Raw genomic sequence first — 26,763 nt, 5'->3', positions numbered from 1 at the left:
ATGGAAAAACACCAAATATGAAGCAGAGAGCTGAGCTGATAGACTGTAAACCCTGGGATCCAATTCATTAAGGAGCTGTCACACCAATCTTCTCTTCTTTAGAAGATACATTTTTTACATTTTCCCTCTTATCCAAAAGGGTTTCGAGATGGAGCCTCTGCATCTCATCACAGAGACACTTCCCATCCCCTCCAGCAGGTCAGGGGAAGCTGCACATTTTCCAGGGATGATGGGTGAAACTATGCATGTCTGTGCTGTTATGAGGGATGATTGTGGAGACTGTTCCTAAGGACGTTTTTCTTCTCTCTGGCCAGTAATGCAGAACACTCACAATCAGTAACCAGTCATTTGGAAAAGATATGAGGGGGGTTTGTGCTGAATCTGGAGACACTCTGTACCTTCTCTGATGGTTAGAAAGCTCACCAGATAAGCAGAGGTTGGGTTTTTTCTGAGGCTGCCTTTGAACTCTCACAGAGAGAGTTGAATTATTTCACTTTTGATTGTGATCCAGGTTTCCAGATGCTTGCAGAGGCCACCACTCTTTGCTGTTCTGCATTGTATTTCACTTAAAAAACCAATATTTTCCTTTGCCAGGATGAAAAAGCTAATTTGGAATCTCACATTAATAATGTAACAGCCTATTCTCTTGATTCCCTGTTTTTGATGAAGGTCATGGCTTTGCATTTGTTGGGGACCTGAACTCAAACTCATGCTCTTCAGCAAAGGTGTTTGGCCAGGTTACCCAGAGAAGCTGTGTCTGCCCCTGGATCCCTGGCAGTGTCCAAGGCCAGGCTGGACAGGACTTGGAGCAACCAGGGATAGTGGGAGCTGTCCCTGCCAAGGGACTGGATGGGATTTAAGGTCCCTTCCAACCCAAACCATTCCATGACTCTGTGGTTTTGAATGAACAAGACTCTTCATTCTTTACCCAGCAGGACAAGGCACACCCCAGCAGTTCTGTGACTGTCAGCAAAGAGCAGTGGGATGAGGGAATAAAAGAGGAATCCAATCTTTGAATTACTCTCCCTTATTTTCCATAAAGGAGACTGACTCTCCCTCAAGCTCTGGGAAAGGTGATAGGCTGGTGGTGCTCCTGGATGTAGAGGAAGTGATGGTGGCAATTCTGCCTCAGCAGTCTGTGCTCCAATCCCTCCATCTGGGAATGGTGGCAGAGGTCAACATCTGTAGGAACCTCCCAAATGCCCAAAGGAAGGTTACTGGGAACTATCAGCTCTCTGAGGCTGAACCAAAATTTTTCTGTGAACTATGCATCTGGAGATGCTTTGCTGAAAAGGAAACCCAGAACCCAAGCCTGGGAGAGCCATGAGTGTTTCCCATCCACATCCCTTGGGAGCAGTGGTGAAAACCTCACGTCTTCATCACCTTCCAGCCCACGTGGTTCCACCAGGCCAATGTCAAAGTCACTTCTGCTCCTGAAGGACTGCCATGGTGCTGCTGCTCCCAGTGCAAACACTGGGAATGGAGGGTTGGAGTTGCCCTTCTCGTCCACCCTTTTAGCTGCCAAGACCACCTATGAAGTGCAGAACCCAAGAGCGAGCACCAGATACCAAATATATCTGACAAGTGTTCATCAGTCTGTGCTGGAGAGCAGGAGCTGGCTCTCAGGAGAGCCCTAATCTGCCAAAAGAGCAGCTTTTAAAGCCCAGAATACATATTTGTGTCAGGCCTGTGAGATGATACATTTTACATGTAAGTGCTGTTCTGTGAGAGTTATTTATTAGGCAGCTTTAAAGAAAGCAAGAAGTTTTGTTTCTAAATCCTGAGTGCTAATCATTGAAAGTCCTCATTTTATCTGTTTTTGTAGCTTTAATTTTAGCCATTTGTACTTCTGAACCTCAAACTGTGGAATGAAGTGAAACACATGGAGCCAGAGGTTCATCTCTTTATACATTTGGAAATGCACATTTTCACTACACTACAAATACATCTCAGCACTGGAAGAATCAAAAATCTTGAGTAGGGCTGAGAGAATATATTCAGTTTGCCGAGTCCAGACACTCCTGAATTCCACTGCTGTGGCTTCTGGGAAGAGCCACCGATAAGACAAGAACAGACATTTAAAAACCATCAATGCTCATCACCCACTTACACATGGTTTGCAAGGAGTTTGAAAGCCAAGGCATCCCAGGATGAGGGGAAAGGCTCTCAAAGGGTTAAATGCTTCCTGCCTTTAATCTAGAATCACGTAATGTGGAATGAATGCTTCAGCTCAAACTGTTTCCTCACTCTGACAGTTTCATGGTGTGAGGTCAAAGTGTGGGAGAGATGGGAGAGGAGAGGGGGAGCATGGAGTGGTGAGCTGCTAAATCCAGAGAGACACATCCAGAGAAATAAAAAAGATGGATTCTCCAGCAGCCTCAGCCCAGCTGGGATGGCTGTGATGGAGCCATGGGTAAATGTGTGGGACTTTAAGGACTTCCTGCTCTGGGCTCCCTCTGCTTCTCCCTTGTGTTCCTGCTCGGCTCCGGGCACCGTTCCCACGCCACGCTGCAAAATGTGCCTCGAGTTTCTCACAGCGGCTCTGCCTGGACACAAAGTGCAGCTCCAGTCCTTCCTGCACCCTGCACATGCAGGAGATGGGATTCCTCTGGGGATACTGATGGCTGTATTTCTTTTCCCTTCCTGTGTGGACCTTTCCTATGCAACCAGGTCCGTTCTGTGCACCAAAGCGCTCTCCCCAGTGCAGAAAAGTTCAATTTAAAGCAGATTTCAAATTAATTTGATTTTTTTGTTTTTGGACCAACCATCACTTCTTACACCAAGAGCGGTCTGGTTTGATTTCATTTGCAGGCCCTCCTACAAGAACAAAACACTCAATCATGGCTGTCTCCATGTCAAAATACATTTCTACAGATCAGTGCACCACTTTTATCTTTTTCCTTGCAGTTTTCACCTACTCTGCCTGGGGTAAAAGTTTTCCTTTGGAGAATTATTGAAGTTTTTGCCCATCAACATAAACTTATAATCACTGATACAAGGGTTGAGAGTAAAAGAAAATATAAACAATTACACAAACACTTAATTAAATGCATTACATGCCCTCACTCTTAAGCCAAGCACAACAGTCTTGACCTCCCTGTTTTCACCCTGGGTTACTCAGCCCACCCCAAATCCTTGTTTTTCCTCCTTAAACACATCTGAGCAAGGGCACCACGTGCTCCTTTGTGGGGCTGATGTTTTGGCATGTGATGGGGTGTGACAGGAACATGATCTCCCCCAGAGGTCACCTCTGCAGCCCCAGCTGCACTAACTGGCTGCTTGCACATCAGTGCAGTGACCCCACAATTTATGCCCAATCCACTCCTCCCAAGGAGCAAAGGTAAGGACATCCCCTCCCCAGCCCATGGTAGGAACACAGAGACATTCAGTAATCAGCCTGCTGCTGAGAATAGTAAATTCTGCATCTTCCCACCAAATGATAACAAATGTCTGAAGGGAATCAGCTGACAAATCCTCTTGCTCAACACCACTCGTCCCTAAGCTGCATGAAAAAAACAAACTCCTTTCATGGCAGGAAATCCTCAGGCCAGTTTGTCACCAGGATTCAGACAGATTTAAATAACAGACCTGCCAGCAGTGGATTTTGAGTGGTGAATGATACAGCCAGAAGAGCTGGACAGCAAGCATTTCTGTGGGCTGAGAGGTACAAATCCTATTTTTAAGATAGACATGGGTTCTAATGCTTTCCGGATAAAGATGGAGGCTAAAGATGCAGTAGGATTCTAGAACTCTTTTTAGGAGTGATTTAGGAAAAGGTCAAGCTCCTGCCCACAGCTCCAAAAATTCTATTTCTAAAATGGGCCACATAAAAATTCCCTAGGCCAGACCTGCCTGTTTTCAGCATCCAGCTTCAGCCTTCAAACAGAACTGGAAGATCCTAATTTAAATCTCTTTTTTAGTGCTTCTCTGTGTATTTTGGAATGTCCTTTATGGGACACTAGCAGTTTCTCTGATCCCATGTCTTCACATCCCCTGTGTGTTGGGCATGTTTTCCTGCTGGTACAATCCAAGGGGCCAGGAGCACTGCAGAGTGGTTGTCCCACCCCTGTGCTTCAGTTCCAGTGGAATTAAAATGATTTTTTTCTTCCTTTGCAAAGTGGTTTGAGATCTATTTATCAAAACCCCTGTGTGCAAGCCAGGTGTCAGGGTGTTTTTAATATTCAATTGCTGCTCCCTTGTGCAGGAGAAGAGCTGATGGTTTGTTATTAATAGGGCAGGAAGTGGGGATTAAACTTTGCTCTCTAATTACAAACAAAGGCTATAAGAGCTCTGTAGCTTCTGGATAAACCTAGGAATGAGCAACTGTTTCTAAGGCAAGTGAATCCCAGAAGCAGAAACCCAGATTGATGTCTCACAGGGAGCTGAATTAAAACAAGGTTGGGCTGGCAGGCTGCCTCCTCTTCACCTTGGGAATATTCTCCAAGGGAGGGATCTGGAATATAACTGCTCTGACACAGGGTTTCCTGTTGCAAATGCTCTCTGCAGCCTGGGATTTTTCTCAATATATGCCTAAGCCACATTTTTGAGTGGTGTAAATTGCCGTAGCACCACGAGAGTTTGGGGATCAAAAGAAATCCTAGCTTTTGTTAGCTGAAGGTTTAACCCAGACTGAAAATCATCCCTAGCAAAAGCCATCTCTGAGGCTGGGGAGGCAGTTCCACCCTGCAGGTGAAGCAGGGCCCCCATCTCCCAAAGCCCAGGGTACAGCTGAAATTGCAGGGAGAGCTGTGCAGGGCAGCCTTGGAATCTTCTGGGTGTCTCCATGAAATCACATGGAAAAAGTTTCAGAGCTGTGTAAACAAAACTCTGCCCATTCAGTGGCCTCGCTGATTTGCTTTAAACTCCTAGTGCATATTTTGCATTCACTTTCCAGGAATAGCCCAGTGAGATTCACCCTGGCCCAAGAATTCCTGGCCACTGGGATTGATGTCTTTGGGATATCCAGTTCCCTTTTGTGCAGCACCAGATGGCTACAAGGGATGTGGGAGCCCTGATCCACCTGTGGGCCACGGGACTATCACATAACAAATCTGATACTGCAGCAACAGCCAAATGGATTATTTATAGGTGCATATAGGTTCTATATGGTACAGGAGGTCATGGGGTCCTCCTGGTACATCCAGGGAGTGCAGCCACGCCAGGCCCAGCCCTGCAAGCTGCAGAGCTCCCTTAGCAGAAAGCTGCATTCTAATTAACAATTCCGGCTGCAAAATGCAGCCCTGTGCTAACACAGCCCTGCTGCTGCCAGTTTGGGAGCTGGTTTGGTCAGAATTCCCTGGGGACTCCATTGTGTGATGTGGCTGTGCCCTTGGAGCTGCACAGCTGGGAATTTGCTCTGGAAAGGCTGCACACTCACCCGCAGCAACAATGCAATGGGATTTTTCTCTAAGTGCTCATAATTAACAAAGCACAACCCATGTAATCACCCAGCCCTGCTCAACATCAATGGAAAAATACACAGACCAAGAATTACCTCCCCACTGCTTTTGAATGGCACAATAAAGTAAATAATCTGACCACAAGAATTCAGGGAGTGAAACAAAGCCTGAACCCATCAGCAGCAGCATCTCCCTGCTTTTAGAGCTCGAGCAGAGTTTAAAAGATGCTCTCTGCTTTGAGCAGCTTTCCAAGCACTGCACACTTGCTGTGCCATGAGCTGGAGATGTGGCAGTGTCTTGGGAACATCCCAGCTCACCAAATATCTTCATTTATTCCAACATCAGTGATGGCAGGAGCTGTGCCTGCCCAGAAATCCGGGCCTCAGAAAGAGCTCTCACATAAAAATAAACAGGACTCTCTTGGGCTGTTACTTAGCAGGGCATAAAAGCAACTGAGGAGATACTGATTAAACTGGTCATGGAAAATTTGGGTCATACTATTTAAATTCAGTTTTCTGGTTATGTTCCTTCTTTGGTGTGTCTCCCTCCCTCTGCTGTTTCAGATGCTGAAGGCAGCTACATAAGCACCAAGATCTATGAGTGCTCTTCTGACTCTTCACACCAAATTTACCTCTCAATCTTGCAGTGAGTCCAGGTGTTCCAAAAAGAGATCATCACTACCTGTGAAGAAAAGAGCAGGAAATAAAATTAACTATAAGGAGCTACTTGGCCCAGTCCATTATGTGAGTTTCATGGCATCCAAAAAATTTTAAAACATGAACTTACTACCATCATATTTCAAGCAATTATAGAGAAAAGAAACTAAAAAAGACAAAAAGAACCTTGCCAGTGTCAACCAGTTTTTTCTATTAGTACTTCTGTGTGCATGAGATTTCTTGAAAAAAATTTTTGCCTTGAAATTCCACCCTCTTTTATAAAAGATAATTTAACTTGAATTAAAGTTAAATTCAAGTTAAGAATTCTAAGAAGTAGAAAAAAGGAGCTAGAACACTGTCTGGTGTTACAGTTGTGGTTCCCAGATCACTGATGTTTTACAAGGCCATGAGAAAAGACCTGCAGCTGTCCCACAGAGCCACACTGTCTTTTTCAATCTTTCAGCTGAAAATGCTGGGCAGGCGCATGGCAGTCCTTTCTTTCTGGCTAAAAGCATTCTATAGCCCCCCAAATCTGAGAATTAGTAGTTTAGGCTAAATTAGGCTTTAAAAGAAGGATAACAGCAAGTTAGTTTTGCATTCTATTAAGTCAGTTATAAGTTATTATTCTTGGTTCTTCATTTGTACCTCATTTCTATAACATCCTGCCTACATTTTCCATGAAAGATTTTCTGTGTCACTGAACACTCAGGTTTATGTTGTGCCACTTGTGAGGGACAGAAGGGCTGTGTGAAGGGGGGTTCTCTATACCAGACTTTAGGGCCAACTTTTTCCACTACCTAAGTCCCAAACTATGTGCTTTGACTGCTCCCACTCAGGCATCCAAACAAGCAACTGGGGATGGAATGGAAGGGAATGGCAGTTCACCTGATGTCCACGGATGTGTGTAATTGATCCCTGTAGACATCAGGGCACAATTTGGCAAAATATCAGCTGGGACATCACAGTTAAACCACAGAAAACAAGGCTTGCTGTAAGAATTTTGCTGTAGATAGAAAACTATTTAAAAAATAAATGATAACAGAATGGACCAAAAAGGACTGGACTGGTGTTGGCCAGTTACTTGAATTGCTGAAGGATCAGACTTGCAACCAATCTTGTAAAATATTTTTCTGCAGGACCCTGGCAGGGGCTGTCAGAACACGTGAGTGAAACTTGCTGATGCTGTGCAGCTGGGAAGCACCATTAATATACAGTGCCCTACAGGAAGAATGGCATTCCTCTGGAGAACTGGATCATGGTTATGGCAAGCAAGAACAAATGCCTTGGGACTGAGAACAAGAATTTCTCCTCTAATCAGTCAGGAGCAACACAGGAAGAGAAAGGCCAGAGTATAATTACACACATGTATGGATGTCATTGTGCTACAGCTCTGAAACAGGAAATGGAATCTGAGGGTAAAATAATTACAGCAGAGCTGGGGGTGGGAGCGGCACTTATGGGGCTTTCAGAGACCTTCCCTGGTCCTGCCCCAGCCCTGGCCACCCATACTCAGTGCAGGACCGGAGTAACTGGGGGCAGGACACCTGTCCCACCACAGGAGGCTGAAGGTGTGATTGTATTTTTCATCTGTGACATCCAAAGAGCCTGGAGTGGGTACAAATGTGGGTTTATGTCCATGTGAGACAGCACATGGAAATAGGAGCTCAGGTGGGTTTGGATGTTTGGGGGTAGGGCCCCACTGCAACCTCCACCTGCTTGTTCTGCCTCACAGGTGGAGGCACTCCTCCTGCTGACACAAACATCCTGCAGCCTGCAGGCAAGGGAGGCAGAAAACTGATCCACCCAAAGAACAGCACTGCAGCAATACAAAGGTTGTTTTTCTAGACCCAGTCTCCAGACAGTCAAGCAGCCTGGGCTCTTTGAAATCTGAGATGGCTCAGTCGATGGTGATTTGGGAATCTTGGCCAACTCATATTTCCATTGTAGGCAGAGGGTCCCAAAGGTGCCCTCTTTGTGGAATGTATGCCCAGAAGAAACAAAGCTGCTTGCTCCACACCCCTTGGAGTGCTGGGGACAAATTTGTCAGCTAAGGAACAACATTGAGCAGGAATTACTGAGGAAAGTGGCCATGGATTCCCAGTGGTGAGGGAATTAGAAGCTGGCTCTGTCCATGGCAGCAGGTGAAGTTCCAAGAAGCAGGGCCATGGTTTGAGTGCTTGACACAAGTGCTGGGGCCCCAGTGACTGCAAACCTGCAATGACACCTACTGGTAACCAAAGATGTTCCTGCGTGCAAACTGAGCCTGCTTCCTGCCTAACCGAAGGGATTGATTTCATATCCCAGCTTGCCAGCACCGAGGTTCCCCGCAGTGCTGTTGTACATCTGGCACAGGAAGCTGCACTCTGCTTAGCCACACTTTCAAACCACTAATTTTCAGTTTCTGTCTCCTGGTCTGAGCTGAAAAATCCATGTTGGAGTCGTCAGTGTGTGCCCAGTGTGGGCACTGGGAGCCCAGTGCTCCTCTCCATCAGCCCAGCCAGGTGTGGATGGCATGGACATCTCCTGGACCACTCCTGTGTCTCCACACTAATGGTTCTGTTATCCTACAGAACAGGAGTTACCCATAAACTTCCACCTTAGCACACCTGCTCCCTGAGAGCCTTGGAAGGTGACCCTCTTTATCTGCAGCTGCAACAGATAACGCCCAGCTCACCCCTGAACTGGTGACATGAAGAAGCAGCACTTCCAACAAAACAGCCCTAATGCAGACAGCAATGGAAAACAAGGCTGCTTGATCTTACACTGGAAAGTCTCAGAGCCAGTGATAGTATTTCCCTCAAAATTCTCTTTTTTTCCCACCTTGAGATGAAGACTTTGACGAAATCTATGGAGGACTGGTGGTGCACTGAGCACTTCACCAGGCAGGAAAAGGCAGGAGGTGTGGCCAGATTTGCACTGGGCTTGCTCATTTTGAAGACATAATGTGGAAAGAAAGGGAGTGGGGAGGGAGGAACCATCTCTTTGGAAACTGGATGGGTTTTAACCTGTGTCCTCTCAGTCTGCTGGAACACTGCCAGAATGATTTCTGCTTGGACAGGCTGCCATAAATTACGGGAGAAATCCAAGTAAAGTAATTAGACTCAGGAATCCCAGTTGAGTGTTTCTTACAGAATTCCTTAGATTTGTCCCAAATTTTAAATTATCTCCTTGTCTTTTTCTAACATATTTCTGGGTGACACGACAACCATGCACAAATAATGAAAGTTCCCTGAATTATTTCTAAGACTGTAACACTTGAAATTATTCATTTGCATTAAAGAAAATCCAGGGTGAGAATGTTCTGTATTTGTTAATAGGTAAAGAGTTGGACAGAGGGATTATCTGCTGGCACCCCTGGAGAGCATGCGGCCCAGATTAATGGCAGTACCTCTGGCAGAGCACACATAAATATATCTGAGGGCCAGTTTTCCAACTTCTCTCTACAATTGGGAGAAGTAAGCACTTGAAGGGCACACTTTGTCTTATCCTGGACATCTGGAAATATCTCTGCCAGGGTGAGATGAATTGTGCCTCAGAGAGGAACCTATTTTTCCCTTATTTGGACACTCCATATATATCAACCTTACACAATAGATATAAAACCTTGTCTAAAAGATCCTGTAAGGAGAGTCTGGACAACTCTGTGGTGTGGCAAATATTTAGTGTGGAGAGATGAGCTCTGCTCATGATGATGATGTTACAAGAGAGATTTTCTTGCCTCAGCCTTTGCTGTACATTGCATGAACTTCTACTGCAAAGACCTAAAGAGAGGCCCTGCTAGTTCCTTTTATGAAGAGAGTACAATTTTTAAAATTAACTTTTCATCAGAAATAGGTTCGATATGATCTCCTTAGCCCACATATTTTAATGCTTACTATTATCTCTTGGAAAAATTCAAGCAGGACAAATGACACCCACAGGAACTGGGCACCCAAAGCTCCAGTGGCTCTTCCTGTGGCACAAAACCTCTGAGCCAGGGCTGTACCAAGGAGCTGTCACAAATGAGGGGTACAACTGCATCAAATTTCTCCTGTTTTTCTATCAAATCTCTCCATGGTTCCAAGTCTCTCTTGTTTGAGACACCAGAAGCAAAATGAGCTGGAGGTGAAATTTCCTACAGCACTTCACAGGAGTTTTCCCTTGCATTAAATGTTTCTGGGAGCTGTGTAACTGCAGTAACTGAGGGACAATTCCTGCTCAGCACAGAAAACCATCACAGCCTGCAGAGCAGTATTTGGGCTCTTAATTTGGGCATAAGGAGTGTTTTACTCATCCCAGACTTTCTGTGCTAAAATAACATGTAGAACACACTCTCTTCTTATGTGCCTCCAGGAAACAATTCAGCTTCCAAATGGGCTGGTTTGCCATGGCTGTAACAGACAGAGCTAATACAGTATTTACTTAATCAGGCAATTTTTGAAATCTTCCTTTAATTAGAGCTAGATACAGTCTGTTCCTGAAATTCATTTATTTATACTACTCGGCGTCCCCACTGATAGAATCAAATGAAAACTCTGCCTGAAAATATGTTTTTCCTCCTGCATTTAGAGCTCATGGCATTCCACAACACTTTGAGGCCAAAGTCTGCGACTTAAGAGAACCAATTCTTTGGCAGGAGTCACTTCTTGTGAAACTATTTTTGGCCCAGAACAACAAGGCTTGTGTAGCTCCCCACAGTTCCCTATCACTAAAATACCAGAGGCTGTTGTGGAATGAAAAGGAGTCATGGGGCTAAGCCAATGTCCTTTGGATCACTGGAAATCCAAGAGGCTGATCCAATTTAAGATTCTGTTGTACGAAAAGATGGATTTCCTTTTTCCCCCAAATCACATCATCATTAAAACTTGTCCAGCCAGGTGTTTCTCTGTGGGTCAGCTCCTGAAGCACCTGGGTGGAGGTGCCCAACTCCCATTTCTGTGGATGTCTGGGATAACCAGGAGAGGGAATCTTCTGAATTTATCTCATGAGTCTCACACAAAGCCTGCAGGGGAAATGAGGGTGGTTTTCATTGCATAATTCCCTGGAATGTGGCAGACACCTCCAAAGGAACTCTCTGAAGTCTGCTCAGAGGCAACACTCAGAGCATCCTGAGCCACACTGTGACAGCAAACCAGGAAAGGTGGGAACTGATTCTGGAGAACCTGAGACTGCTTGGCAAAGGCCAGTGCCTCACATAGTGCAGCACGTGCCCCCAGCCCTTCCCAGGGATCTTTTCCCCCTCAAGCCCCAGTCCTGAGCATTATTCTTGTGCTGTGGGCAGAGGGGTGGTGTCCTTGCATGCTGCCATATAGAGGAATATAGCTCCTGGACTTTCTCAGGGTACAAGGCTTGACAGAGAAAAGCTAACATGCAAAAGTCTCTTTTCCTCGCCCTTTGGAATTATTTCTACCTTTGCAAAGAAAGGGGAAACAAATGAAATTTCACCCAAAGAGCATCGTAACATTTGACAGCCTTTTAGCAATGAAAGTAGCAACAGAAAATTTGGGAAAAAAGAACCAAAGCTGCTGGATGCCAGTATGCAATTAATCCCTTTTCATTTGCTACTTTAGATTTTATTAATATAACAGAAAGGAAAAGAATGGATCAGGGCTGAATCAAACATTTCACACCAAGAAGAGTCAGGATTTCTTTTACTAAAATCTTGTTATTTTCTAGCATACAATAGAAACCAAATGTCTCCATCAGGATTAGGCCATAAGCCACCCACAAAAACCAAGCATTGCCAAATATAAACTGCCCCAATTCTGGTTTTTTTTTTTTTTTTTTTCCTGTCAGCCAACAGAATACCATCAGCTTGTTTACACAGAGCTTTGCAATTAAGTAAGACAAAGATTCAACAGCTGATTTTCATGGTTTTCCATGCAAATGGAGCATTTATCAAGAAAGGTGGGAATGGCCAGTTCTCTCACCAGGTTAAATTGCATGGCTTGAGATCTGTAAACAGGAACCACAATAAAAGAGCAAGGCAGGGTGAAAGGCCGAGCATTCCCATTTTCCATGAATTAGGAGCACTTAGTCACTGCAGAGTGTGGGTGCAGCACACAGGCAATGATCAACATTGCCTTCAGGGAGAGCTTTTCTAAACCCATAAATATATTCATTAAAAAGTTGACTCCGTCCCCAACATGGAACTCCATGGAATTGATCCTGCTGCACCCCTGAGCAAGGCCCACTGGCTTCTTCTCGAGTTGCTGAAGGATTGGCTTGATCCTGCCTCAGAACGCATCAAACACAGGGGTGTTGTTCACGTAACAGGGAATGGTGGTTAAAATCCTGGAAAACTGCTATAAAAACCCATTTGACACCCTGACAACTGGATACTCCATCAAAGGTAGATCAGCCAACAAGGGAAACCACAGCTCAGGGTTGGAGTCTCTGTTTTTGAACATTTCCAAACATGAGGCTTTAGGATTTAGTTTATCATGGGTTTAAACTGCATGCTGAGATCTGAGCACATTTTTCAATTACATTTCCACTTTCACAGAGTTTTGCATTCAGATCAAATGCTGGATTGGAAGTATTTCAGTTGTTTCCAGGCATCTTGTCAGAAAGCCTCAGTTCTGGGTATTTGTTCTGTGTATTTTTATTTAAGACCATGACACAAAGCAAGGCTTTGTGGGTCAGCATATTAAGGGCTTATTGCTATTTTTTGGAGGGATGCTTGTTCACCCAATTTTAAAAATCTGACATTCAGTAAATCAACATGATTTGAAGAACATTTCAGTTTCAAAAGATGAGATCACGTAACCTTAACTTTTCTGTCTGTTATTTACAGTGGGTAGGCAGAACTCTCACAGTTGTGCTTTTCAACATCCTTCATATATTTAGTCAGAAATCTCTGTTTCTGGAAGCTTTCTGTGTTGTCATGGAAATTATCACCATGTCCCTAAGACTAGGATAGCAATTTTATGACAAATTACAGGAGATAGAGAAGGAGAATATTTTGGCATAAGAAAATACTTAGAAGGAAAAGAAATCACACAATGTTTTTGGACCCTAAACAGGCATCCAATTAAAGATGACTCTTTAATCTCTGCCCATGCTTTATAACCAGTCAAGTACAAAGTCTACCAACCTGCAGGAGGTATTTTTTTGCAGGATTCAAATGCAATCCCGCTATATCATCCATGGAAGATTGGCCAGGACATCTCAGGCTACTTCCAACCTTTTTTCCTAAGCATCACACCCCAGAATCTAAGAACAAGCCACACCAGAACATAAAGTTCTCAGGAAGATTTCTGATCATTTTAATCTGAATCTTGCAGACTTTTTCTGGTATAGACACCCTGTGCAATCAGCAGGTCTCCAAACCTTTGAAAATTGCTCCTGCATAAAAATCACCTAACAGTGATTTTCAACAACAGAGGGAACTCTTCCCAGGTAAGGAAAGGGTTGTGAAAAACAATTTTAGCTGAGAAGAAAAGATACTTTCCCCCTGTTGCTGCACTCTAAACTCTGCAAAGGTGTCCCAGGAATCTGAGAAGAAAAGGAGGATCCTGTAGAACCCAACTTTGCCTTCACTAGACCTAGAGAAGTGAGAAAAAAAAGGCTGATCACAGAAGGATTAAACCCCAGTTAATAAAGAATCTAGCTTGTGCAAAAACTTCAACCCTGCTCCCTTTCTTGGTTACCTGGACTCACTGGCTAGAACACTAAAGAATTAAAAATTCCTGCTGCTTTCTGTTTATGGCATAACTAATTGATCTACAAACAGAAATAGCAGTTAAGCAGCTGCCTAAAACCCAAAACACCTCAAATTATTCATATAAACAGATCTGATACTTTTCATATTTTTAAAGTGAAAACAAAGTGAAAAATTAAACTTGAAAAAAAAAGTCAAGAAATGTTTTCATATTTTTGGGTTTTTTTCAGAGGCATCCTTGATCATTTTGGTTTTCAAACTATTTCTAAAACTAATTTAAACTTCTTTTTTATGCAAGTAGCACAACACAGGAGTACATGAAAACAAAGTAAGGATATTTCAATCTGTTGCTGGCTGCATATGGCCAGAGCACAAATTTGTGCCAGAGGAGGGAACAGGCTGGAGGGATTAAAAAATATATAAATGCTGCATTTGGGACTCAGTGATCTTAAAGGTATGTTCCAACCTCAATTATTCTGAGATTCTACATCTGAGCTGCTTTTAGTCCAGTTCCTGGAAAATCTATAAAAAGACTCAATGAATCAGATCCTGCACTTAAAAAGCTCTTAGAAATGAATTGAAAATATTTTTATTGGGTTTTTTTTCCTAGTATTGATATTCAAAACAGTAACTCACTTCAAGAATTTGGAGCTTCAAAATTTTATCTGCCTCACTACTTTCTAATTGATAAAAGCACCCTTTTTCAGTTATAAAAGACTTCTCACATGAAAGGAGATTTGGCAAAGTGGGGCGGTCCTGAAATAAGCCCTAACAATTCGCAGGTGCTTTGAGTTTCACCTTTCAAGGCGATCTTGAGCGCTCAAGCAGCAATTCCAGCCACCGACCAGGAGAGAGCAGGCACAGACAAGGGTTTGAGGATGCAGCCCAAAGTCGTAGCGAGCTCCTGGTTTAAGTGCTAAAGCTGAGAGGAGTAGGATGATTTTAAGGCCATTGTTTAATGGTGTGTGTGTGTGTGTGTATGACCGAAGGTCTCCAAATGGCAAACATTGCAGCTGACATTAAAGGAGGAAGTTCTCTGCCAAGGGACAAAACCTCCTCCTTAAAAAACAAATCTAATCCCTGATCTTCTTCCTGGCAGACAACAACTTCAGTCCAATCATTTATTTCAAAAGAAAAGAGGAACTTCCATACTTGAAAACCATACAAGTGTTTCAACACAGACCACCCCAGTCCTGGAATGGAGCCAGGGTTGCTCCACGGGGATTGGGATGGCTTTGGAAGTTCGAATGGTTAAAGCTCCTTTGGGATTGGGATGGTTTGGAGACTGGAATGGTTAAAGGCCTGCACACAAGGAGCAGGGAAAGACAAACAAGCCTCAAAGGCACAACACACCCCCTGGACCTGATAGCATCCTCCAGCCACTTCAAAAGAGCCCAGGTCTGTTTGATATTCCCTTTTCCTCCTTGAATTTGGAAACATGTAAACAGGGAGAGCTGGGCCAGCAGCTTTGAGCTGAAGACAGGAGCTGCAGAGGGAAGTGGGAGGGGAGCAGGGCTCAGCTGGCCTGGCCTGGCTGTTGTCAGACGGGAAGGGCTCTCTGCTGCTGGCTCCTGGAGATCAAACAGCAGATACAGCCCTGGGAGAATATATGGCTTTATACATCTGGGAACTTCCTGGCCTGGCACATGGTTACCCTGTAGGATTTTGTGCCAGGTCTCCTTTGCTCGCTGTCAGGGTTTTGTTGCAATTCCTGAGAGCTGTCCAGCTTCTCTGGATGACCTCACTCCTGGAACTTGCTGTGCACATGTAGTCCTCAGCCTTTGGAATATGGAGGACACAGGAGAAAACAAAAAACCTGTAACCCTAAAGGATGCAAATCCAGGAAGGATGCAAAAATAACCCAGTGTTTATTATTTTTAGGTTAGTGAGAATTTTATGAACTATCTCGTAGCTGGATGTCTGACTCATGGTACTTAAAAGCTTGAGGATGTCAAACCTATAATTATTTACTACTGGAAAATCAAAGAGAAACAGCGATTTTCATAAACCTCAAGCTTCAGAACAGAAGCCAATCTCTGCTTGCACCAAGAGCTTCTTTTTGAAGCAGGTTATTTTAGAAAGGCTCCTTATGGAAATTCCTCTAAAACATCCTGTCCTGACATCTGCTGGAGAGGGCAAATGAATAAATGAGCCACTGGTCAGATGGGTCAGCACTTCCCCAAGCAGTGAGGTGCCTGCTGACCAAAATTTGTGTTCAGCAAAACATGTGAATAATTCCTCAAGGCTCACTGAACCACCCGAGATGTCACTATTTTGTTACAACTCTGTTAGAAAATAAGAGGGGAAAAACCTTGCTAAAGCTTCTGTGAATTCTGTGAGTTGGTATTTCCCCTCAGAGCCCTTCACCAAGAGGAATTTCTCATCATTTCTCTCCACATCCCTCACTGAGATTCCCAGCCTGCCTTCAAAGTACCATTTTACAGCGCCACAGAACTTTTCCAACTGTTCTGTGCAAAACAAATTCCTTAAAATTTCTTAAAACTGGGGTCACTTTGCCCATTTTCTGATACTGACATTGCAGAATTGGGCTTTTAATTCCCACCACTGCTATCAAAACTACTCCAGGGACCAAAAAAGCTACAGAAAAAACATCTTTGGATAGTGAAGTTTTCCCTTCCCCGGTTTTTGGAAATTCAGGTGGGATGAGCTTCCAGCAGCACTTTGTGCAAACAGGACTGTGCTGCAAAGCAGGACAGAAACGAGATCTGAAGGCTGCTGTCTGTGTGCTCTTTGAAAGGTCGTGTGAGGCTGCAGCTGGCTCTGAAAGGCTCCCCAGGAAAACCCTTCCCAGCGAGCGAGTGCCTGGGTGGGGATGGCCCGTGCCCAGCGGCTTTTGTTCCGCGTTTGTCTGAATGCCTTTGGGAGCCTCTTCCATGAAGAGCTGCGCTTTCCTCCTCCTCTGCTCCTTCCTTCTCCCACTTTCATGTTTTGTACTTCAGAGCTGGGCTGTTCTGCTGGCCAGGGTCAGCACAAGGTCATGACTTGTGACAGGAGGTTAATGTAGTTGTTAAGTAACAACGTGAGTCTTTTCAGTGGCATGAATATTCCACCCCACCCTCTCGCAGACGCACACACGCTGGCTGTCTCTCGGCTGAATGCTCGGGAATGGCAGGGCGGTCGGGGCAGGCTCTTGGACACCGTGCCATGCACTTACACCTATTTCAATTACCGCTTACCCAGCTACGCGAGGGATTTCATTCCACAGACTTAATTCGTTGAAGGATTTCTGGTCATTTCAAGAAGTTTGACAAATATTGTGACTGCTTTTTGATAGCTGAAAATGATAAATATTGAGTGTGCTGTTGACATTGTGGGCAAGGACAGGACCCAAATCTCTAAATTTGCTGGAAGTTTGCCATATTTATTTACTTTAAGGGGGTCTGCAGATGTCACAGAAACTGTGAACAAACCCATGACTAAAATTACTTCAAAAAATTTTAAAAGTTGTATCATTTTCAACGCATATACTCAGGAAATAGGTGATCTGGGTGAGATTTTTGGGGATGGAGATGTGAAAATCATGGAACTGTATTTCAAGATTGTAGTTTTGAAGCCAAAGCACTTTGATGTGAGCATTGTTTTTGAGAGAATGAGGAGGAAGAGGGAGATTAAAGAAGGATTTAGAAAGTGTCAAGCCAAGAAACACTAAACCTTTTTCCACCTTCATCTGACAAGCCCCGAAGGAATGTATTATTGGACAATACCTTTAGAGGTATTTCCCATTTCTGTTTTCTGTCCTTCAGATGAACACACTCCCTGTAGTTTGCAGTTATCCAACATAACTCCGAGGGGGATACTGGATGAGATGTTAATATCCTAATATGGAACAAGGTTTGATAACCACATAGGAGCATGAGAGGGCCAATAGTTATGGTTGGAGAAGAGAAATCCCACTGTCTGCTTTGCTAATGACAGCTCTGTCTGTGTCTCTGAATTCCGAAAGGGGGCTCATTTACCTCCCTCCCTTAATCTTATGGGAACCTTTTGATCTCAGCTGGATCTGGCCCCTCAGTTTACAAAGCACCGTTAAAGACAGATAAGCCTCCTGAAAATAAATCATTCAAATCAGAAGACCCTGGAAAAGAAGCCAAGTGATCGCAAGTCAAAAATCTGCAACATCGCTAAGATTTTGAGTTCAAGAAAGAAAGGGATGAGGTGAGTTCTTCTTATGTCTGACTTTAATTATGAGTCAGAGCAGCAAAGCAAAACCAACTGCACAACTTCCCTCCTGGAAAGAGAAAATCCAAATCTATCAATTTAAAAATCTTCTCAACCTGTGGTAATCACACAGCTTCAGACTTACAAACTCTTACAGCTGTGTTGCATTTGTAAATCACCAGGTATTTCCCAGCTACCTTCCACAGTGTGACAGAGCTGTGAGGGAAAGAAAGCAGATCCCATTTCTCCAGAAAAGCAGACGTCAAAGCATTTTGAAATGGTTATTTTTGACAGAATTGGGAAGACAATGGAATTTTGTGCTACAGTGTAAACTGCAAAGCTGTGATTAATAATTTGTAGCCAATACCAACCAGTAGAAACGCGGACATTCCAAAGTGAATTCCTCTTTGATGCAACACCTCTGGGAGGTGCTGCCCCAAGAAGTGCTGTCTCACAGGGTGACACATCCAAGCAGGGCCGTGCCAGTCACCAGAGATCCCCAGGTGTCAAGGGCAGGAAAGGAAATCCAGCTGTGTTGTTTTCCTCCCCAGCTCAGCTGTTACCCAACTGATGGGTGCGGTGCTGGAGCTGTGGAATCAGTCTCAAAGGACTGACACCTACTGGGCACTGCCTTGATTTTGTTTCAGACCTCCAAAGGATTATTTGAGATAAACATAGAAAATAAATACAATCATTTACTATTTTATGTGCAGCCTACTGTGTGATTTTGTCATGTCTTCTGTGTTGCTTGCTCAGTGACAGCTTTGATGTTCTGGATGGGTCTGATGCTGTTACAGAACCAGAGGCGCCAGGTTTTGCTTCAGACACTGGTCCTGAAGAAGCTGAAAGAGCAACTGCCGTGGTTTTCTGTTGATTTCCATCAATGCACAGCAGCTGCCCCGTTATAAAGCAGCCTACAAACATCTGTGAGGGGCCCCAGAGCAGGCAGGTGGTTCTTCTGTGCCAGATATGGGCAGACAGCAGGGTTCAACACGGCAGGACAATGAGGGGCCTGAGGGAACTGGGGCTTTTCTTTCCTAAAAGTCTGCCGAAGCCTTTGGGAGAGAGAATGCTCAGAACCAGCCCTGGGGCAAACCACAGGCAGCACAATCTGTTCCTTCTTCCTCGTCTCCAGGGGATTTCTAATCTCGATTTGCAGCTACTCCTCTCTCCCAGCTATGCTCGATATCCATTGTATTCAAGACTCACCAAAGGGCTCAGATCCCAGGATTTCCTCTCTGAATTCCAGCTAAGAGTGGCTAAACAGGGCTTGCATTCACCTCTAGCCCAAGACAATTTTTATTTCCCAGTCCCAGAAGAGCGATTATTCTCTCCTATTTACTTTTGTGTTGAAAAGAAACCAAAACTCGTCTCCCCCTTAGATTTCTGTTGTAGAAACTTCCTCAAGATTCTTACTGTTTATCTGTGATCCCTGGATGTGATCTGAAATCCCATCAGTATTCCATGATTAATGTATGGTATCAAGTGTATCAACACTTAAAAACAAATTATAATATGTTTTGTTCAGGTGCTGATTGTTGGAAAAAAAATTTAACTCAAGGACCTGAAAGCCAAGCAGGGAAAGAAATTATTTACAACGACAACATCACACAATGATGAAAAACCAGAAAAATTAGGTAGAATACTAAAAATTACTAAAGTATAAAAATGCCTGTGAAGGGAAATCTGTCAATGAATATATGGAGGTAAGGATAACTGGGAAATGTGCTATGGACTAACAGAAGCAGGCTGGAGAGCTGTGGGACAGAGCCCAGCACAAAACGTGCCAGCAGAGGGTACTCCTACTTTACCTCTGCAGTGCTCCCAAGGGAGGGACTGCCCCGGGACCTTCAGGGACAAGCAAAGCCACTGAAGGGATGCTCACGGCTCTCTGTCACTAAGGAGCTTTGTTAGTAATGGAGCAGGGGAAGGAACATAAATCAAACTTTGAAATTGTTGCCAAACACAATGATCTATAGGTTGTTTCCAAAAAGCTGCTCTTTAACCCTCAGGCTTCCAGGACAAGCAGAAGGTCACAACTGTTACAAAACAGCTGGATTGATGGAATTATCCTCATGATTTTTTATGCTTTGTAGCTAAAGTGTTACAGGTAAGGGAATAAAAGTAATATTATCAGTGTATGTGCTCATAGCAACGCAGATTGGAAAAAAACTGAACATAAGCACTTTACCTCCTATGCTTGTAGGCATTAATTGATATGAAATAAATATGAAAATAATGTAGGCATTAATTGATTTGAAAATAAACCCACAAATCTCTTTGCTGAAGCAGTGAAACCACTACAAAACCTGGGGTTTGAGCAGGGCTCATTGAGCAGGGCTGAGCTCTGAGTAGCCAGGATATCCAGCAGGAAGCCCAAACCCCAACCATTCCTCAGGGAAAAGGGAAAGTAGGCAGTGAGATCTTTTTATTTTAAAGGCAGCCTGAGTGCAGAGAGTAGCAAGAAAGTTCATACCTCAGTACTACATGATCTATTCCTTTAAGAGCAGCTTAAAGTTTAGCTGCAGTGCTCAGAGTAACCTCATCTGGATTTGCTGTCCTGTGACCGCACATGACAAGGGCTCGAGGACTCTTTTCCACCTGAGTTTGGTGTCATCCAGGGACACGGATGACATGTTTTTGACCTGCTCCTTTACTCACACCCACACCTGCAGTGTAGTTGTAGTCAGGCAGAGAACACTCCTGTTTGCAGAGGTTCTGCTGAACTGAAAAGTCTGTGTTGGTGTCAGCATTTTTGTTTGTGCATAGACCACTAACCCTAATTAACACAGATTATTCCCCTCATTTTGTTTTATTATTCTCTTATTTGAACCAAATTTTGCTTTGGATTGCAACAGTGTGATAGATTCACACTGCTCTGTGCCAAAACCCATGGAAGCAACATCTCCATGCCAAGAAAAATGAATTTTCCTGTGATGTACTTACAAAATAGCCCTTTCAGAAGTAACATTTCATAACCAGTGTTTAATAACACAAAATCATGGAGTATCAAGTTGCCTTTTACCTTGCTTTGAACCCCAAATTAACTGCTACTGTAACATCACTAATGCAACTCAGTCATATCAGGGATAAAAATAGCATGCCTGGCTTGGACTTGGGGCCTTATCTGGCAAATTCTTTCCAAAATTCCACACACCAGCTTTCCTCTCCCCAGCAGCAAAGTAAGCCACTCAAGAAGCTTCCTTCTTGTAGAAAGCAAGAGGAGTGCTGAGCTAATTTCCAGAATTAGCAAAAGAATAAAGACAAATAGAAGCGGATGTAAATAGGAATAAAAGCAGCTCCTTGAGTTCTATTAAAACACATTCTTTATTGTCCTGTAGTGACTAAACTGCAGTTTCTAAATCAGTAACCTGAACTGGAAACTGGGAGTCTGCCAGCAGGCAAATCTGCACATTAATATCTGCAAAGTGCTTTTGATGATTGGGGAAAAAGAGATTAAGAAAGACCAAGGGTTATGAGTAAAGAAGACAAATTTGCCAGTGGACTCATCAGCAGAGGGGAGCTGCCATGGCTGGTGAGGAATGCAGCTGGGCCAGAAATCAAAAGGTGTCCTGTGACAAAAGATGTCCTGTGAGCTGGACAACCAAAAAAAAAGCACCCTCAGCCACAGGAAAAAATTGCTGGATCTATGAGATGGAGTAGGCAGTTGATAATATTGTTTGGGTGATTCATTTTTGGGGATATATTTCAGTCCCACAGCTGAAGAAATTCTTAACCAGCTAAATCCTGGTATGCAGATTAACAGTTTGGATACCTCTCACTTAATCAGAGATGTAGAATTTGTGTGCTTGGCCTTTTTGCTTGGTTGTTTGTTTTTTTATTTGGGTTTCTTTTTCAGTTTTTAATATATAATGATCATTACTTTGACCATTGAATCTTCTGAAAAATGTAGAAAGGATAACACTAGAAGTGAGCAGTGATTTCTGATCTTGAATAGATTTAATGTCAAATTACTTCCTGTCAACAAACACACTGGGATATAGCAGATGATATTCCCAGAGCAGCTGGCTCCTAAACACCCCTTCTCCGAGGAGGACAAACAGGGTAGCTGTTGCTTTTCTTCTGAATTCAGAGCTGGGCTCTATATTTCAACCAAAAGGGGAAGCTGAAGGGCGTTATGACCAAAAGAGCAGATTTAATTTATGTACTTCAGTGACTATTATATGACAGATCTGTGTTCCATTTCACCTGACATCCCTTGAGTTTTTATTAAAATTATTATTAATTTCTTGAGTACATTTCTTGTTTTACTGTGCAACAATGAGGAGAGAATTGGTGTGGAGCAGGCTCTGTCCAGGTCCCTCAAAGGAAGACCTTGGTCAAAACACAAATGAAGGCTCTTCTGGTGAAGATCTATTTAAAATATCTGCAGTCACATGCATATTCCATTTCTGAATGTAACTCTTTCATACCAGATCCCTTCATTTTTCCTGTAAAACTATTTTTACTTCTTTCAGTATTTTGAAGATCTTACAAGTGTGGATGACTGTGCTGGAGGCAGATGTGCCTCATCCCAACCTCTTTTATTATGTTCAGACAACAGAATCTTAACTTGAGCCAAGCAAATTATTCACAGGCAAACCCCACCTGACTTAGCAGCACATTTGCTAGCACTGCACGGAAGAGGTGTGTTTTTTTCTTATGCTAAGTCACCTCTGGAATGTATTTAACAAGCTCATTCTTCCTAAGTCATGCATAGCTTAAATTCAGGGCAGGCCACTAAAACTGGTCAGAACAGTCTCTGAGGGCTGCTCTCAGCGTTTGACAAGATGGGCCTATAAAATACCCTCAAATAGTCTTGTGGACAAAAGCACAGATGGTGACTTGAGCGTTCAGGGGCAGAAGTGGCAGGAAGAGAATCACTGTTGGAATGTCCTGTGTCACATGCAGCACCTTTGTTTGTAACTGGACTTAGCACCATCCCTTGCATCTGAATTCAGCTTAATGGGGAAGCACAGAAGACTTTCATTATGGCAATGATCCATGATTATGGCCAGCAAACTCGTGTAATACATCCATGAAAACTCTCAGATAATCTGTGGCATCTGGTCTAGAACTTCAGGTGGCAGATCTGCGGAATTACATTTCTCCAGAAAAGAGCCTAAAGTACAGGTTACAGAAGCATATAGGGTTTAACGACTGGGTCTGCCAAAACCCAGCTCCAGGATGTGACAGAACTGTGATGAAGTATTCCTATGAAAGGTTTATTCTATTTTTACAGCTGTATTATTGTTCTGACACTTCAGATTTCTATTTTAGAGGTCACCTAGAAAAGCAGAAGTGATGTACAAGTGCAAAGATTATGTAAAGCCCTACAGCTGGGGTTGCAGTGTCTTTTCCAAGGAATCTGGGACAGCAGCACTGAAGTTGTGGCTCCTTCTCACATCATCTTCAGTGGCACTGCAGCAAGCAGAGAAATGCAGAGCTGGAGGTCATCTGGGATGGTGCAGAGTTCCTGACTGACAGCTAACCAAATGTAACCTCTGGATTTGGAAATGAAGCAGCTTGGTCCAGGAATGTGAGAAATAACTCCTAGCAGAGACCACAGTGGCATTTTCAGAGAAGTCCGATTAATCATATAACTGTACTCAAAGCAGCTGTATTGTTCTTTCTCTGGATCTCCTCACAGTGCAGAATGAATTCTTGTGGATTAGCTTGTTAATAGACAATCCTATTTAGTGGGTATCTGTGCTGCAAGGCAGCCTTGGCTTCCCACCCATCCAGTCTGGAATGTTTATATTTAGCTATTTTCTGGAAACAGAGCTCCAGCTGCAGCACATAGCAATTATTTGGATGGATCTTGTTTTTCCTCGGGATATGTCTATTTTTTTGGTGTAGACTGAACAGTCTTGCTGAAAATATGTCACTTTGCCTGAGCAGAGTTTTGAAGAAAAGTGTGTTTAACTAGTATGGCTCCAGATCGGTGTTAGAGCTTGATGAGACTTGCAGCCATCCCACATTCCTTTGGGATGTATATTACTGTTATTAAAAATTGATTTGTAAATACCTAAGGTGCTCCAGGGCAACATTAGAAACCGGAAACTCCAGGGAGAAAAGAAATGTCAAATTATTTCAGTATATTTTGCCTCTCTAACAAACATCTCGACATTTCCTGATGTTGAGATGCTTCTTCACTCTGTTGGAGGAGGGTGCTAAACAAAGTTAAATGAATGGACACTGAGATTCTCTTCTGTTCCAGAAGTAAGTGAAAATCAGGTACCAAAGGAGTAATCCCCACAGAGATATTTTCTATATGCACATTTAAATTCCTCTGGCACCTGTTGTGCTGAAGGGCTTGCAGCAAGCTGTGGATGAAGTGATTGGAGGAACCTGTCAGTTTTCATAAGTTTTAGGATCATTATCTTTATCCTTTACCATTCTTTGCACAGCTGTCACAGTTCCTGGTCCCACTGCTGATGGCTGGTTTGACATTCAGAACTTGCTGCAGTCATTTCTTGAGCCCAGGTGTGGGCTATAAATGTATGGCTGGGTGAAATACCACAAAAAAGAGACACCTTGAGAGATTCTGCTTCTGAAAATGGCTTGAAAGGTGGTGTGGCGGCATGAACCAAGGGGATGTCTGGTTTAGTTTTCCAAATGGAGGTGTCTTCAACACATTGTATGGCCAAGCAGCCCTTGCTGAAGCAGAAAACTGGAAGAAGCCTGGGCCAAGCATTATCCTCTGGCAGACAAGTCCAAATGAAAGGCGATCAAATCCCCAAACTCACACCTACTGAGCATTTTGCATTTATGCTGGAGAAATAAACGTGCTCTATTACCTTGCAGTAGTGACAGAGCAAGCCCTGAACATGCTGCAGGAATGCCCCACTGTGCTCTGTGTCCCACAGTCACTGCTGCTGCTCCCAAACACTGGTGGCAGGGAGTTTGGCTCCCCAGGAGCAGTGCTGCAGACTTCCCGTGGCTCCTGCCTCTCCAGGAAGATCAGAGCTGCACAGCCCCACTTGGGACCCCAAGGGGAAGTGTTTCCTGTCAGGGACAGGATAACACCCCTGGACACACACAGCCCTTTCCTCTGGCCCGGCTGCCCAAGAAGCTCATAAACACAGAAAATCAAGTTTGTTTTTAACCAGTTATCAGAACAAAAGTGGCTGGAGGTCAAATTCTAAACCCCACAGGAACACACTACTACAGACTCTGTATCAGGAAGCAGCAGTACCTCCCAGGCACAAAACTGTATAGATAATATTCCTGAATTGGATCAAGTCTCCTCAGTATCTGTTATCAGTTTTAACTAAGAGAATAGTGTTGTAATTACAGGCTGTAAAGTAAATTGATCACCATACTTGCTATATAGAAATAATTGCTGGAAATTCAATACCTTATCTCTTTTCTTCAAGAAATTAATAAGGAAGGGGAGTCAGGCTTTTGGGCTAAGCACCACAAAGATAAGTCCACTCCTGTAAAATAATAAAGGAGAATTCAGTGGGACCTGAAATTGGACTAATGAAATATAAATTTATTTATTGCTACAGTATCAGTTTTTGGTAGGTGAAGTATTTCTGAACTCTCATTGAAAATACTGAAACAGAAGCATTATGACAAAAAGAAATCTGAGTTGGTTACAAACAAGCTGCAGCGTTTCAACAGTATCATTTAAAAATGAAGGGACAGGCATATTATTCACAACAGCAACCCCAGAAAGTGATTTTCTTCATGTATTTTTTTTTAATCCTTATATTATCATATCTGCTCTGCTGCAAAAACCCAGCTGGGGTTTTCCCCTCCTAAGAAAAGCCAGATGCCCTCTTTATATCTGCCAACAGGCACTTTTCTGGAAGCAGAGAATCAGTCTGTTTACATCTAATGAAAACATCCTACAGATCCATCAAATAAAGTACTCCAACATTGTTAATAACTGCCCACTGTTAATAAAACACCACGAGGATAGATAATGTAAAATAATCTTAAATCATTACTAACACATACAAGATTCTTGTGTTTTATTTATTAACAGTCTGTTTGCTCCCATTTATAAATTCCAAAACTGGGACTTCAGCTACTCCCTATAAAACACAGAATGCAATGCACAGGTAGCACTAATTTACAGCAAACATAAAACAAAACTGTGAAAGCAACAAAAAAAGTGACAGAATCTGGCAGAGTGAATCCAAACAAAGTGTTTGGGACATTGGGTTCACCAGAATGCCCTCTGTCCTCATGCACATGTGCTTCCATCACTCTGCTTTCCACAGAAGGGAGATTCCAGGGCATTTGATCATAAATTCCTAGGATGACTCTCTCTCCTTGTTTGTGGAATTTGTTTTTTAATTGTGTTTACATTCTTGTGTGTGGGTTGGGAATTTTGCTTTTGTTTGACTCAACATCAAAGTCGAGTCCCAAATTAATACCGTGCAGTCATATATTCCTTGTACCTTCCCACAAGAGGACAGCCACACGCACAGCTACCAAGTTTTATGCAAATTTAATGGGATTAAACTAATCTATAAATCTTTGTGCGATGTGTTTTTGCTTTCTCATCCATTTTTCCTGCTGTTATTTTCCCAATTATTTTGCTTATTGAATACCTATTTTCAGATTAAAAAAAAAGCTGTCTGAATCTTCTGAAATAAAAGAATTCATAATCTGTAAACACACACGTTTGTTCAGTTGATATTTAAATTCTGTCTGCCAGAAAGCTGCATTTAAATCCTGACACATGCCCTGCACAGGAGTGTGGACATTAATCTTTCCCACACGGTGGTTACTGTACAAATCACACACAGGAAATTATCAGCAGTGAAAGCAGATAAAACTCAACCTGAGATTTGTGGATCAACCTGGATTTGTGACAGAGTCTCTGCACCTCTCAAAAGCTACACAAATAATTCAGCAGAAGTGATAGTAA

At 43.3% G+C, this 26,763-nt stretch overlaps 1 long non-coding RNA gene across 1 annotated transcript; it reads right to left on the bottom strand.

Moving 5' to 3' along the window:
* On the bottom strand, positions 1 to 26,648 carry LOC137482673 (uncharacterized). The gene is made up of 3 exons (XR_011004182.1): positions 25,237 to 26,648; positions 15,352 to 15,476; positions 1 to 6,080 (listed from the first exon to the last, which is right to left on the bottom strand). It is a non-coding gene; the product is annotated as an uncharacterized lncRNA (long non-coding RNA).
* Between the last annotated feature and the right edge of the window lie 115 nt (positions 26,649 to 26,763).

This window comes from Anomalospiza imberbis, chromosome 14 (genome assembly GCF_031753505.1).
Source record: "Anomalospiza imberbis isolate Cuckoo-Finch-1a 21T00152 chromosome 14, ASM3175350v1, whole genome shotgun sequence".
NCBI classification, from domain to species: domain Eukaryota; kingdom Metazoa; phylum Chordata; class Aves; order Passeriformes; family Viduidae; genus Anomalospiza; species Anomalospiza imberbis.
Note: the sequence above shows the minus strand (reverse complement) of the source record. Positions and strands in the feature narration are given on the sequence as shown.